The sequence below is a fragment of the Planococcus citri genome, chromosome 2, assembly GCF_950023065.1.
Source record: "Planococcus citri chromosome 2, ihPlaCitr1.1, whole genome shotgun sequence".
NCBI classification, from domain to species: domain Eukaryota; kingdom Metazoa; phylum Arthropoda; class Insecta; order Hemiptera; family Pseudococcidae; genus Planococcus; species Planococcus citri.
In genome coordinates this window covers 35,418,847-35,432,886 of record NC_088678.1, presented here as the reverse complement: position 1 = coordinate 35,432,886, position 14,040 = coordinate 35,418,847, and the positions used below count along the sequence as shown (strand labels likewise).

Genomic DNA, 14,040 nt, shown 5'->3' with positions numbered 1-14,040 from the left:
TTCTGCTATTTAATCATAAAAAAAGAAGAAAAGTTTTCACGAAAAAGAATACAACAAAGTACAATAAAGCAACCTCGTATAAAGATTTTTTTTATCTTTTCTAATATACACAAAAGTTTTATATTAGGTAGGTATACCATCCGAGGAGATCATTAGAATAGCATTTTTCTTGTTGGTAGGTACGTAATATTCGTGAAACCCACGTGGCAGACATATTTGTCGTAATAGTCTCTCTATGTGAAATTCGAAATAAGGGTTTTTCAAATCTATCTGCGGGTGACGGTTCTTTTGTTAACGAGTAAAGGATCAAGTCGCTGTATTAAAATAATTCTTCAAATATAGCGCGATTTGCCATCACGAAATGGATTAGGGTCCTCGATGAATAGTTATATTCGCGATATCAAAAGCATTGTTTGCTTGAAACGAGAGTACTCCAGCATGAATACAAAATTGCTAATTTGACAAGTACCTGCCAGCTAACAAAAGGATACCAAAACAAGGCAGAAAAAAAATATGAGCAATTTTTCTCTCTATTCATCATTACACACAACAAATAACCTGTTGGTCATTGCTTTTCGATGTGATGTTTATACACATCACAATCTCGTGTAGGTATATCGGCATCGGTGCTTTTTAAATATTTTACGAGTAAGTATAAGGTATCGAGAACGAGAAAAAAATAGACTTTTTACGATATGAAAATTCTTCGATGGCTTATATATGAAAAGCCTTCGCGATATTTGAAATTTCTTTTGTCATTCTTCAACTTTTCCATTCACTCTTGAAAAGTTATATTTTATTTGCAAAAGTTTTTATTAGATTTACGCGACTTGAGCGTCTGAACCGAGCAAATATTTTTCCAACTTTTTCATAATTGCTACCAACAAATCCGCAACAACCGCAGTTATAAAAATGATAATATTTTATTTCGATATTTATTACACTTTTTAATATACTTAATTACCAACTTTAAATAAACTCCGAATGAACGCGACGAAGGACGGAACAGGGAAGTGATATAAAAAATAGATAATTTGCCAGCATCGGTGAATTATACCCTTTTTGATAACATCAATTGAAAAATAAAAATAAAAATGGTCAACAATTTCCCCAAATCTTCTTATCGCGAGTATAAATTTTCTATGCCTATGAATTTCGGATATGAATATCAAATGAACTCGAACCCCAATTATACATAAGTTACGTATTATTTAAAGCTGTTAAATTGCTCTCGTGTATTACTGAAGCCGAATTAAATTCGCGTATTACGTTGAGCCTTTCCTTCGGTAATAAATTTTCAATTTCTATCAGTTTGATTATAGCTGTAAGGTACAATTAACGGGTGATTGGTAAATCATGATACGAAATTTCAGAAAATGATAGACCGATTTTTTTTTCAAAAAATAGGTAGATAGGTAAGTATTTTTATTTCACATTGAATTTTTTTTTCAAATTTCAGGTTGATTGATAGGGAGGGTCGTCAGAGGAGGGTTGAAGTGAATATTTTGGCTTGATGGTTTGTAAACGATCTATTTTTCGATGGGGGGGGGGCAAGAAAGGAGAAGAAAAAATTTCTAAATAGATTTCTGTATCCCTTCCCTTCCTATCGCTGATCAAGGGGTTTACTTTACTAACAAGAGAATAGTCTCAGCTCACACCCTCCAATTTGAACGAAACCAAGCTAGATCAAAAGAGCATACCCTGAAACTCTCAAGGCCAAAATTTCAGACACCAAAGTTCATTTTTGGATTTTTGACGAATTTCTGAAAATTGGAAAAATTAAAAATAAGTACCTAAGTAGCTATTTTTAAAAGCATATTTTTAACCTTTTTTCTGAAATATAATTATTTTTGAGCAAAGTGGACCAATACGAATAATTTTTGAATAATTATTCTTTCAATTCAATTTTCATACATCAACAATGTGTTGGTCTATTCTGGAGTCTCCAACGATTTTGTAATTTTTCTCCAGAAATTTTAAATCACTCAAGAAAGGCCAAAAATGAATTTCAGCACCCATAACTTTGGTCAGTACCTATTGAACACCCTATCGACCATTCTAAGTGGTTACCGCAAAATTCCAGGAGTTTGAGTTCCGAAGTGAATTTCTGACCAATGTAAGAAGTTGTTTTTATTATGAGTGTATTTTGTGCGTTTCTCACATTATTTCTGTTGTCTTAGTGTGTTTGGTGTTTCCAATACCTCCTGGTGTGTCGGCTCCTAGAGCAATTAGTGTCTGTGTGTTTTCTATATATTTTTACGATACACAGATACACATATAGATTTTTATGATGCACTATTGGCAGCTGCATTGAGTTGCATTTATTATGAGGGGTTATCTTAGCGACCATGGTTGACGGAGGCAAGGGTTCTCCCACTTATTTGAGTACAAATATACCAGCAAAGAGTTGGGCTGAGCACAGAGATCTCAGTTGTTATAAGACTTTGTTGAAGTAAAGTGTCTGTGCTTATTGCTGCTATTTTCCCTGGTCGCCTAAGAGATACCTGCTCCGTTGACGCTGTATTGATGATTACGATTACGATACCAAGTATTACGCGAATATATAAGTTATCTTACTGAGTACACTGATACATGAATACTTGTTAGAATGTGCCTTGCTTTAGTTGTTTGAATGATATCATGGTGCCTTGCGCATACCTACAATGTAACTAGATATGAATATGATTTTAATTGAGACAGTGATTGTGATTAGTACTGTGGTTGCCTTTTGATACGCGCATTGTATGTCTTGTCAGTGAGTCAGGACCCTGCAGGGGACTCAAAGGGGTACCACTATGCAGTATGTGTGACGAGCCATACAGGTAATAATGTGGCCTCTCAGATAAATCTGTGTTGGTGCCTAGGGCGTTACTGAATGGCTCTGCTAGTTGGCCATTGAAGATCATTCTATTATAGGTACTGTTACTTATAAAATTCATTGAAAAAAATACCGTTTTCGACTTTGGCAATAATTAGATCAATTAGCTTATGTAAGGGAAATTTTTTTTTGAAATTGCTGACTCAACAAAAAAAAACTGGAGCTCGCATCGCGTGATTTAACGGTACATTGGAACTATGGAAGGGAACATCATATTTGGTGAATTATTGAAATTAATATTCGTTAAGTTTTGACAGTCGTGATAGAAAAATAATGCAATTAACAAGGTCTTTCTTCCATCTCTCGTTCAGTTAGAGAATAAATTGTATCGAAAAATTTGATGAATTTTGTTTTTTTATTCTGTGGTTTTTATCCAAATATTCTATCGTAAATCGTAATTAAATAGTTCGTTTTTCAATTGTGTTAAAGGAAAAATAAAACGAAAAAATAACCTATCGAATATTCAACTGTGTTAATTATTGAAGAATCTCACTAAATATTTCGTTGATAATATTGTCATAAAAATTCGAATTCGTATTTGGAAACTGTGTTGTCTTAATTTGTGTTCATTGGAGAAGTGGGAAAATCCCATCGAAGATTGGTGAATTGGTTAGATTGTTTGAAGAGTGGTAGTCAATTCCATTTCAAAGATTGTTGGATCGGAGGTCATTGGTTTGGTTTTGAAGATTGGAGATTGGTTCAAAGGTCCAGATCCCCCCTTACAGTACTGACACTGATGGGTGAACCACAGGTAGAATTGGTACTCGGGTCTGAAGCATCCTCACAGTTGGCTGTGGCTGAGACTGCACATTCTGAGACGGAGGTCTTTTAGCATTGATTGAGATTGAGATATTTACGAGTTATCTACGAGTTATTTACAAGCCTTGCATGATCTATGAGTAGTACATGTGTGTACTCAAAAGCAATTATTTTTATTACAGATCTCTATTCATCCATCCAAGTTCCAGCCAAGCCAGAACTCCGGACCTGATAACCTCAGTTGATTGATTTACGATATTGATTTAGATAATTAACGAATTTGCATATTTCGATATATATTTTTCCTGACACCTGTGTGTATTAATTGATAAATAGTTGTGTGGTTTGAAATGGCTATTTCCTGGCGCATTTTCAAATGACTTTTCAAAGTACCTTTTCAATTACTTACTATTTTACACCAATTTTGTGAACTTCAAAATGAAGAAAAATCAGATGTTCAAAGAAGGTACAAAATAAGTGATTTCTTGACAAAATATCGTCCGGTTTGCTTACACAATCACTCAGCTCAAAAACGATTGTAATTTGACTTTTTTGGAACCTCCAGTGAGTTCTTGAATTTCTCCAGAAATTTCAAATCGCACTGTAAAGGACAAAAAGTCAAAGTGAGATTGTTTTTGGATTGAATGATCGTGTAGAGACATCAGACGACTATTTTTTCGAAAAAATCCATTCTTTACATACCTGCTTGTACTTGATTTCAAAATTTGTTTTTTTTTTCATTTTTTCTGAAATTCACAAAATTGGTCAAAAATTTAGTTTTGAAATCAAAGATTTCTGCTTGAAAAATTCTGAAAAAGTTGCCAGTGGTTGAAAATGCACTGAAAAATTCAAAAATAATTTTTTTTACTTTTTCCAAATTTTTAATCTTATTTGCATTGGTTTTTCAAAGTGGATTTTGAAGTCGTTCTTGAGGTTAAAAATTACTTTTAAAAATCCAGGGTCATCATACTCAAGTACCAGCTTCAGAAAGGCTGAAAACCAGTAGATGTTGATGTCGTGTAGGAGTTGAATTGAAGACATTATCACATCGATTCACTTTGCTAAAAAAAAAATGATACTTCTTGAAAAAAATTAAAAACCTCTCTTGAAACATTTTTTTGAATTTTTCAAAAATTCGACTAAAACCCAAAAATGAACATTTTAGCACTTGAAATTTTGGTTGGGGGCGGGGGTTAGAATATGCTCTTCAGATCAACATAGGTTTCGTTCAGATCGAACAGTTTTCATTTAAACAGTTCCTTTGTAAATACATATGTACCTAGATAATCAAACACCCACAGTCCCACATGATATAGATAAGCATCTTTGATATAAATTTACAACATCATTCGCATAAGAAAGCAAAATTAAAAGTTACGAGCATTTGGCGACACATAAAAACGAAAACCATTTTCAATATTAATGTTTCGCTCAAGTTTGTAAAATGACTGGTACTTTTTTAGGTGCTCGACTGTCGCATACCGGAGACTTCATGAGATATAAATGAATCCAATGGTTATCAAAATGTCGCAGATACATATATGAGATACCATACCCAGGTAAGCCAAGGGAGCAGAGAAAAGAGTCGGAGGAAAAAACATGCGAAGGGTTATAAAGCATTATATTTCATTGCAGAGTGAGAAATCATTTTTTAGGTTGCTTAAACAAGTAAGTGTATTTTTTTGTATAGGTAAATAGTACATAAGGGATCTATTTTTGGAAAATACGATTACTCCCAGTGCCGCAGTAAACGGAAAAGTCGAAACCTAAACAAAAATTAAAATAGAAAAATTCTTATAGCGAATCGTTGCGGTGTTGGTGTCGTTTGCAATGAAACGATTTTGTGATATCGAAATGCGATGCGAGTTACAATAACAAGAACTTTTGATTAAAAATAACAATTTCTGCCTTTTTAAAAAAGGAAACCATTCGTTATAGAAAACTAATTTTTATTTTCGCTTGAATAACAGTAGACATTTTGATAAAAAGAAAATCAAAGAAGATATTATATGTGATTGGAAATTTTTCCAATTTTTTTCCCTCTTCGTGATTTACTCGAATAGGTTGATGAACAAACGAAACGCGTACCATACCGTAGGTTTTAAAATTCAATTCTTCGTTCGTTGCGTATACCAACCTATTCTGTATAAGACGTTATAATTGCGAAGCTCTATACCCTTTCTCAAGTCAATAGATAGGAAGAGATGCTGGGAAACGTAAACGTGCGAGGAAGCTATTCTATAGTAAGATGAATTTTCCACGAATCGTTGATAGAGAATGACGTTGAGGTTTTATGTTATGTTTGAGCTAAGAATTTACCAATAATACTGCATAACACTGTTTTACCAACGATATATACTCGCATAATACATACAAGTGAGTAAACCTCTAGGGTGGTATTTTAAAGCTTATTTGCTTTCATTGTCGCTGTCACGATACGTATGAGTGAAGTGTTTCAAATCTAAATGTTATGCGACTATATGCAAATTACGACGAACTCTCATTATGCTAAGATCCTACGTAGACATTTTTTTTTTCAACGAAAAATTAACCTCGAAACGTTCGAGCCGAGATTAGATAGATATACCGGGTGTCCCGATTTTATTCGTCAACCAGCTGAATTGAGAAGAGTAGTCTGAGCTAACTTTGAGTTTTGACTGTTTGAAGAGAAAAACGTATCTTAGGAATGAAATCACATAGAAAAAGTGGCAAAGATTTTCAGAGTTGCAGAGCTGACGAATACAACCCTCAAGAATAACAAAGTTCTGAAGGCTGTGGACATTGAAGAAGTCGGACAAAAGACGAGTAACTAAGGCAAAGATGAAATCAATGAGATAAGAACTGAGAAGAATTACGAAACTGATTCTCAGAGATGAAGATCACAAGCTAAGTAGGTACCTACCTTCATAAAGAAGTGGATAAATCACGCAGGAAGTGGTTCTAAAAAGAAAATTTATTCTGATTTTGAAAATTTTTTATCCAATTGAGTCAGATTGAATCCAAAATTTAATCAAGTTAGATTCGCAATTTGATTCAAAAAAAGTCCACTATCTAAACAAATCCGAATAAATTTATTGTGATCTGCTTAGGGGCTGGGTTCAGGTAAATTAAATCTGAGTCAATCTAATTGAGCTTGATTTTGGATGCAATCTGATCCATAATTTTTTTCCTAGAAACTTGGCCTTTTCGAAATATTGGTTTGGTGCATTCGAGTCAAATCAAAATGAACACTTTTTACGAGAGTTGGTAGAACTATAAAATATAATAGTTCGAGGAAAAAATCCCTGAAATTCGTTGTTATCCTACCTCTCCAATCACGTGGATTTCAGACAAAACATTCATTGCCCACGTTTAGAAAAAACTTGGGATTTCCATTATCAGAAATCTTTTGAAATTTTTTCAAGTAGGTACCTATCACTTGTTCCTTCAATTTTTCAGGTAAGCTGCATTGTTCAGACCCAAAATGGTTTTCTATCCACTCTCCTCACCGTTATGGTCGTTTCATAATTTTTATTCAAAAATTTGAATCATGTGATTTTAGGAACCACTAACATCCCTTTTCGGGTGACCCATCGCCCCCAAAAATCATGTCTGGGCTGGAAAATGTCGAAGTAAATGGGAATAAATTTATCTGAAACTAAAAATTATTTTTATTAGGGCAGATAGAAACCTGCAATTTATTTTGACTGTTTTTTTTTCGTCCCCTGGCTATCCAAAAAAAATGAACGATTTCTGGAGGCTTCAAAATGACTCGAAACCACCATTATTTGATTGGGGAGGTCAAAATTAGGGTACCTAGGCATATAAGAATTTCAGCTTTTTACCTCAATTTAATTTACTTTTTATTTTTTTCGTAGAAAAATGAGTGCTTAAGAAATTTGTCTAAAAGAACAATATTTTTTAACGAGTTTTATCTGCAGTTTCATTTAGATTTTTTGAGATTTCGAAAGTTCGTTGGTCTGCCTCCAAGTATTATGATTTAAAGTTCTCAACATGTTGAAAATCAATTACCACAGGTCTCTCATGTCTCATGTTTCTCCAAACGTTCAAATTTGGTACCTACTTACCAAGTAGGTACGTTTTCACCATTAAACTGGATTTGGGGTGAAAGAAGTCAATGGAGTGATAAAATGTGCAAAAACTGCAGAAATGCTGATTTTCAAAGTTTCGAAGATATTTTTTCACCCTTCCCTTCCCTTCCCTTCCCTTCCCTCCCTTTCCTTTCATTTTCAGTTTGCTCCAGGCTCAAATCTCACTTTCAAAACACCAAATCCCAAAATTCTTATCCGAAAGAGATCAAAAAAACATTGAAATGGGCTTTTAGGGAGGAAAGAGGATTGAAAAGATTCAAGACTGTCAACTGCAAATTGTGATTTCAAAGTAAAAAAATTAATGAATCAAATTAAAAATTTTCTGAATTTTTTCTCATTGATCTTCAACTTTTTCCGGTCTTTCTGAAAAAGAATCCATCAACATTGGAAATCATCAAAAACTTGATGAAAAAAGCGAAACTTTCTCAGCTGATCATCTCACACTGAAAGTTCAAATGGCAAGTGGTTCACTTTGTATAATTTTAACCCCCACCCCCATTCGAATGTCTGGCTGATATTTCGATATTGTGATAGGATCCCCCTCCCAAAAATGAACTTACAGTTTTCAAAGTTGAACTTTAGTCAAGTTCCCAAAAGTTGAATATGACTGTATTAACAAAATTCGTCGTGCTTAGGTCCATTTGAACGGAAATTTTAAGAGCTTTTCGACATCAATGGATTGCAAAACCAGTTTACGTTTACTGATCACCTCGAAATACGTAGCTATTTACTTGATAAAAAGCAATTTTTTTAAAAATATTGGTTGCTTGTGGTATACCAAGGATATCATTATTAGCAATAAGAAAGTAATCACATTCTGAGGTGTTACTTACCTAATTCATCGAAGCTGGAATGCAAGCATAAAGATGCTTTTTGCTGTTGTGTACTGCTCACAGGTGCCCAGTTTGCTGCAACAAAATAAAACAATTGCATTTAAAGATAATGTTGTGAAAAATTGTAAGTAGTCCACATTTAACACAATGGGAAATTTTAGGTTGATATTTGCTCCTGAAAATTTCAATTTTTAGATTTTTGTAAAAAATTGTGAGAACTAAAAACCACGATATTCCTACCTACGTACCTACAATTACATATCTCGAAAAAACAGACATTTCACAGAGTGATCAATTGCTTCAAAACTGATTTCTGAAAATTCGATTTTCAGATAAACAAATTTAAAAAACTAGGCACGCTCATAAACGAACTATTCTCCTTCGCATTTATGATTCAAAATAGCTCAATCAGATAACGTAAATAAACTTGTACAAGCTGTAAAGGCAACGGAATAAGAAAACGAGTAAGTAAGTAAGTAAATTTTAGTCGACGATGAGACGTTAAGTTGATTGCAAAGTTTTCGTAAATGGTAAATACGAATGTTGTCTTGGTTAAGAACACGGATGCAAATTGCTTTAGCAAATTAGCAATTTTGCCACACTATTTCCGTAATCTGACTCATTTACGACGTTGGCAAAAGTTGAAAACTGCGTGTAATCATTACAACTACATCTACATGAAATAATGTCTCAATAATACACTCCATCTGAAAGTACACCAATCCCGAGGCGAAATTAACCATTACTATGTCCATCCTGTAGGGATCATTGAAAGTATTATAGGTATACCTACGTAGTACTTCGACAATCGAACAATTGCGACGAAGAAATTTTTAGCCAGGATTTTCTCTTGTTTAATCGTATTAACAAAAGTATACTTTGCGCCGCTGTTAATTCGCATTTTGTAACAGGTTATCTTAATAATTGCGGTCTAGGGTTATAAAACTGATTAACAAACTTTTTCAAAATAATGACATTTGGCATGAAACTTCGACAATTATAAACATAATGCATTAATTGTGTACCATTGCAGAGTCCAAAAACGTAACTGTAATATTTATATAGGTGCTTTAAAATATAATAAATATAATCGCTGTAAATATTTACAAAGCCGCTGTTTTCAGCTCACATTGTAAGAATATACGGTTCAATATTTATATAAACTTTTTTCATTACATTTTCTGCTTCAATGTGTAATATTTAAATGAAAATTCCGCTTTTTCTACTAATCAGCGATGGGAGAGAATTAAATACGTTCAACAATGCAGATTATAATGTTTGTAATTCGAAGTTTCGTCGAGTTGAAAAAAAAAACCTGCTGTGTTTAAGTAGAGCTTAAAATTTATCGATTTCGTTCAACAACGTGTAATTAAATTTACTATAATCTTGATTTATCGCCCGGCTGAAAGTATTTTTTTTTTTTTATTAAACAACGATTTAGGTGCTATTGTGCAAAAAAAAAAAGTTTCAACGGTATTACACCTCGTGTAAAAAGGAATCGAATTTTTTGTGGTTCACGTACATAATATGAAGGATCGTAATATTGTAAAACAATTTCATAAAAAATTGGAATTTTTCTCACTTTCATTTCGCTAAATGAAAGTGAGAAGTTTGAAATTGGATTAATTATGGAATTTTTAATTCTGTATCGAGCATGTGTGTCCGTTTGGTGGAAAAAAACCTTCCACGCGTCACTTTTTTTTTTTTTGCAACGAATGGTACCTATTCGATACCTACTGATCTTTCTTACGAGGTAAGTTTTCGGTCATTCAGTAACCGATATTGATATTTTTTTTCATCAAAGCATTGGACCCTTCAGAAAAAAATTCGTGTCCTAAGGGAATTTTAAATTTTTCGTGATTGTCTGATAATTGAATAAATTCGTGGAAAATTGAATTGCCAGTCATAACCTCGAAAACCCTCATTTTTTGTCACATTTAACTCTTTAGAAGCTTCTCACATATATCAAAAATAGCATTCAAAAGAGGATAGTATTTAGAATATTTGCACATTTTGAGATTAATTCTAGCAGCCTAATCGCACATGTCAGAGTTCTGAAGAAAGCTACTTTTTTTCTCATTCATGTTAAAAGTGGCCGCCAAAACACGATGGTTCAATTGAAATGTAACTTGGAAAAAAAATTTCATGAGCTGTTGATGCAAAATCACAGAATTCAAGATTTTAGGTCATTTTTGAATAAAAGTATAATTTTTTTTCAAAAAATTGGGTTGGAAGGTGGATAGAAGGGACATTGAGAGGGTTTTCTCAAAAACTTTACATACGACGTGCCATCCGCCAGTTTTGATTTTTTGATATTTTTAACATGTTTTAAGTACACTAATCGAGGCTTTGAGAGGTCGAGTTGAAAAAAATGTTTAATTTTTAGAACTCGACATTAAACTAATAACAGCTAATGCTACTCTACTTACTTCTGATTTTTTTAAATTTTGAATTTCAATTAAAATTTGAAGGTCTTTGTGCTTCCCTCAACCAAAAGTGAAATATCGTTTTAGCGAGAATAGTTTGTTAAAAAGAACATACATTAGTAAAAATTTAATTTTTTTGTTAAATGGTTATAATTTATTTTTACACCTGTTATGAAAAGTTGAACTTGTGCCAGACAGTTTGGTTTGAGCAGTTTAAGATTTTTATGACTGAATTTCAATCTACTCCTCTTTTCTTTAGAGCCACATAAACAGATTATTAAATGTTCAACAGGTCTTGAAATACGAGCTACATATTATTGAACAGTTTGCAAGATACTCAATTCACCGCAAATAATACGCTGTGTATTTACGGCAAACTGAGTATGCAATTTTATTAACACGGTATTATTATTAATATGTCTTTAAACCTATTCCATATAAACAGGAACCAAAATCGATTTAACTCAAATTTTTTTACAAGTTTTTTTTGGTGGTTTGCTAGAATTTCCGTGCTGACCGTTCATGGAGTGGAGGTGGGAAAGGGCAAGCTTTCTCATTTTCACACACTTGTGATTAATTTCCGGATTTGTCAAACTTTGAAGGCTGATATCTCAAGACTCGTTAAACTTGTAGAAAATCTGTTCGCGAAATTTTAAAGAGAATATATTATGAGAGATTCAAAATCAATTGATTAAAATTTGAAAAACTTTTTGAATTCTCCGAGTAAAAAAAAAGTTCAACTTTTCCAGGTAGGTAGGTATTTACAAAAAATTAAAGCCAATTATGTACATACGTGATGAATTAATTTTCAAAATAGGATCTCTACATCGGTCGCTTGTGAGCACAAAGCTCCCCCTCTTTTGATACAAACTCAAAAAAAAATCAGTGCTCAAGTAATGAATTTGAATGGCGATGATTTTGAATACCTGTTGGGTTATTTCTCCATTCGATCCTTTTTAAACTCCTTCCCTCTCTCTCACTAGTGCAAATGTTCTAAGCGTGATCAAATTGATTTCAAATAGGTATCTATTTTTTTTTTTTGCATCCGTCTATCCATCCATCCAAAAGCTTCCTATAATGAGGGAAAATCGAAAAATCAGAATGAATAAGTAGGTATGCCTATTTATGGTGCAATCAGCTGATTCTTATACTCATTTAAGATAGCGAAGTAACGTATCTATTTATTTTCCAAATTAGCCCCTCGTATCCTCCACTCGCTTTTCCGAAAATAGGATGAGTTGGCGAGACAATTGGATAGGTATATACATAGGATAATTTTTCTGACAAGGGAGCCGAAATCTTTGAGAACGGAACTTGGATGTAAATTGAAGAGGATCTTGAATCTCTCCTCTCCCTCTATTTCTCAATTTTCAATTTTTGAAGTTGATTTTTCGATACCTCTCCTCCCTATATGAATTTCAGCAGCTCAAACTTTTGCCACAGGGTGTGTGTTTGATTCCGGCCAAAAAACGAATATTACCTACAACACTATGCCCTAAAAATTCGTCTAAAATCAAAAAATCAACTTCCGTAGCGCTGAAAATTGCGAGATGGAATTTTTTAAGGTTGAAACTCTTCTAATTTACATACTTATCCAAGTGTTTTTCGAATCGGAGAGGTTCCAGAATCAAGGGATTTCCTTATGAGCAATCTCCCTGAAAATACGTAAAACTATTCTGTGTGGGTATCAATTTTTTAGTCATTTTTGTAATTACAAAAAAAAACACAAAAATTTGATATGGTACAATTTTTGGATATTTTTCTCGATTTTTTGAAATTTCCTCTAAATGGCCTGTAAATTGACTCAATGCGTTTAAAAATACTTTCCTAGCTTCAGAAATGATATCTTTCCATATTTTAATATACTTGTAATTAATGCGAAATATTTGAAAAGAAAATATTATTTTCAATACATCGAATTTACCCAAAAATAAGCGATTTGCGAATTTTTAATCGTTCGGTAGGACTCTAAAAGCGGTCTTGGATTTTGATGGCAATAGTCTAGGTCGACGAAGAATCTCAAATAGGAACTATCTTTTGGAATTGAATCGTTTTTCCTAAAACAGGCAGGATAGGAAATGGAGAAGTAAAAAACATTTTTTCGAAAATTCTCCGTCTTGGAGAGCCTTTAGGGGCAGATTCGGAGCTAAAAAATTTTCCAACTTTCTACTCAAAATTAAGATTCTTACTGAATTTGGTGAAAATCCTCCAGCATATTTTTTTTTCACGATCCACCCAAACTTATACATACTACATAATTGTTGCCTTTGGTAAACAGATAAGAGGATACCGATCAGGTGCAGTAAGTTTAAAAACTTATATATTTTCTGATTTTGTTCCAGCATCTATTTGGTCATTTCTGGGTTATTCTCAGCAATTCATTTGTTTGACATTTAAAATGTTGTTGACGTACATTTGTGTAGGTCTAAGTACCTAGTTACTTAATTTATCTGATATTACATACAACACAACGTTGATTATCATGCCCAGGACGAAGGCTGCAGTGTATATTCTCATATCTAATACAACCATGTAGCAGGTACCTCTACCTACTCGTAAGTATGTACTTTTCACTCGACGATACCACATTCATGAAACCCAAATCCAAACCACACGACACGCCACACGACTCTAAAATAATATTTATTTCATATTCGCATCAACTTTAAAGATACTTATACAATATAACTCTGCTTTTGTCATTAAAAATACCTATCCCTTTTGGGTACACGAGCTTAAATGCGCAATGTAATCCAAAGTCGAAAAGATAAAAGAAAAACACTCTAGCTATCGCTAACCTATTATGAACTAAGTAAATAACATTTAAACAAGCCTGGACTGTCTGCTGGTTGCTGGTTTACGTAGCATGCTAAATTTTACGAATAATTCTTACACGAGAGTATATATCTACGCGAACGGTTGCGAATTCCTGTGCTCATTTTTAACATAGAATTAATTTTCTCTTTGCCTTTTCCTGCGTTTGTTATGTATTTTAAATTGGTCGTTGTGGCATCGTATACAACGACAACGATTCTCGTCGTACTCGTATTATA

At 33.2% G+C, this 14,040-nt stretch overlaps 1 protein-coding gene across 1 annotated transcript in view; it reads right to left on the bottom strand.

The window, feature by feature from the left end:
- LOC135835542 (leucine-rich repeat neuronal protein 1-like) overlaps positions 1–14,040 on the bottom strand; it is a 142,913-nt gene that overhangs the window by 103,338 nt on the left and 25,535 nt on the right. The window contains exon 2 of the mRNA XM_065349859.1: positions 8,562–8,636. The gene's annotated coding sequence lies outside the window, so the exon portion shown is untranslated. The remainder of the gene's footprint in view (positions 1–8,561; positions 8,637–14,040) is intronic.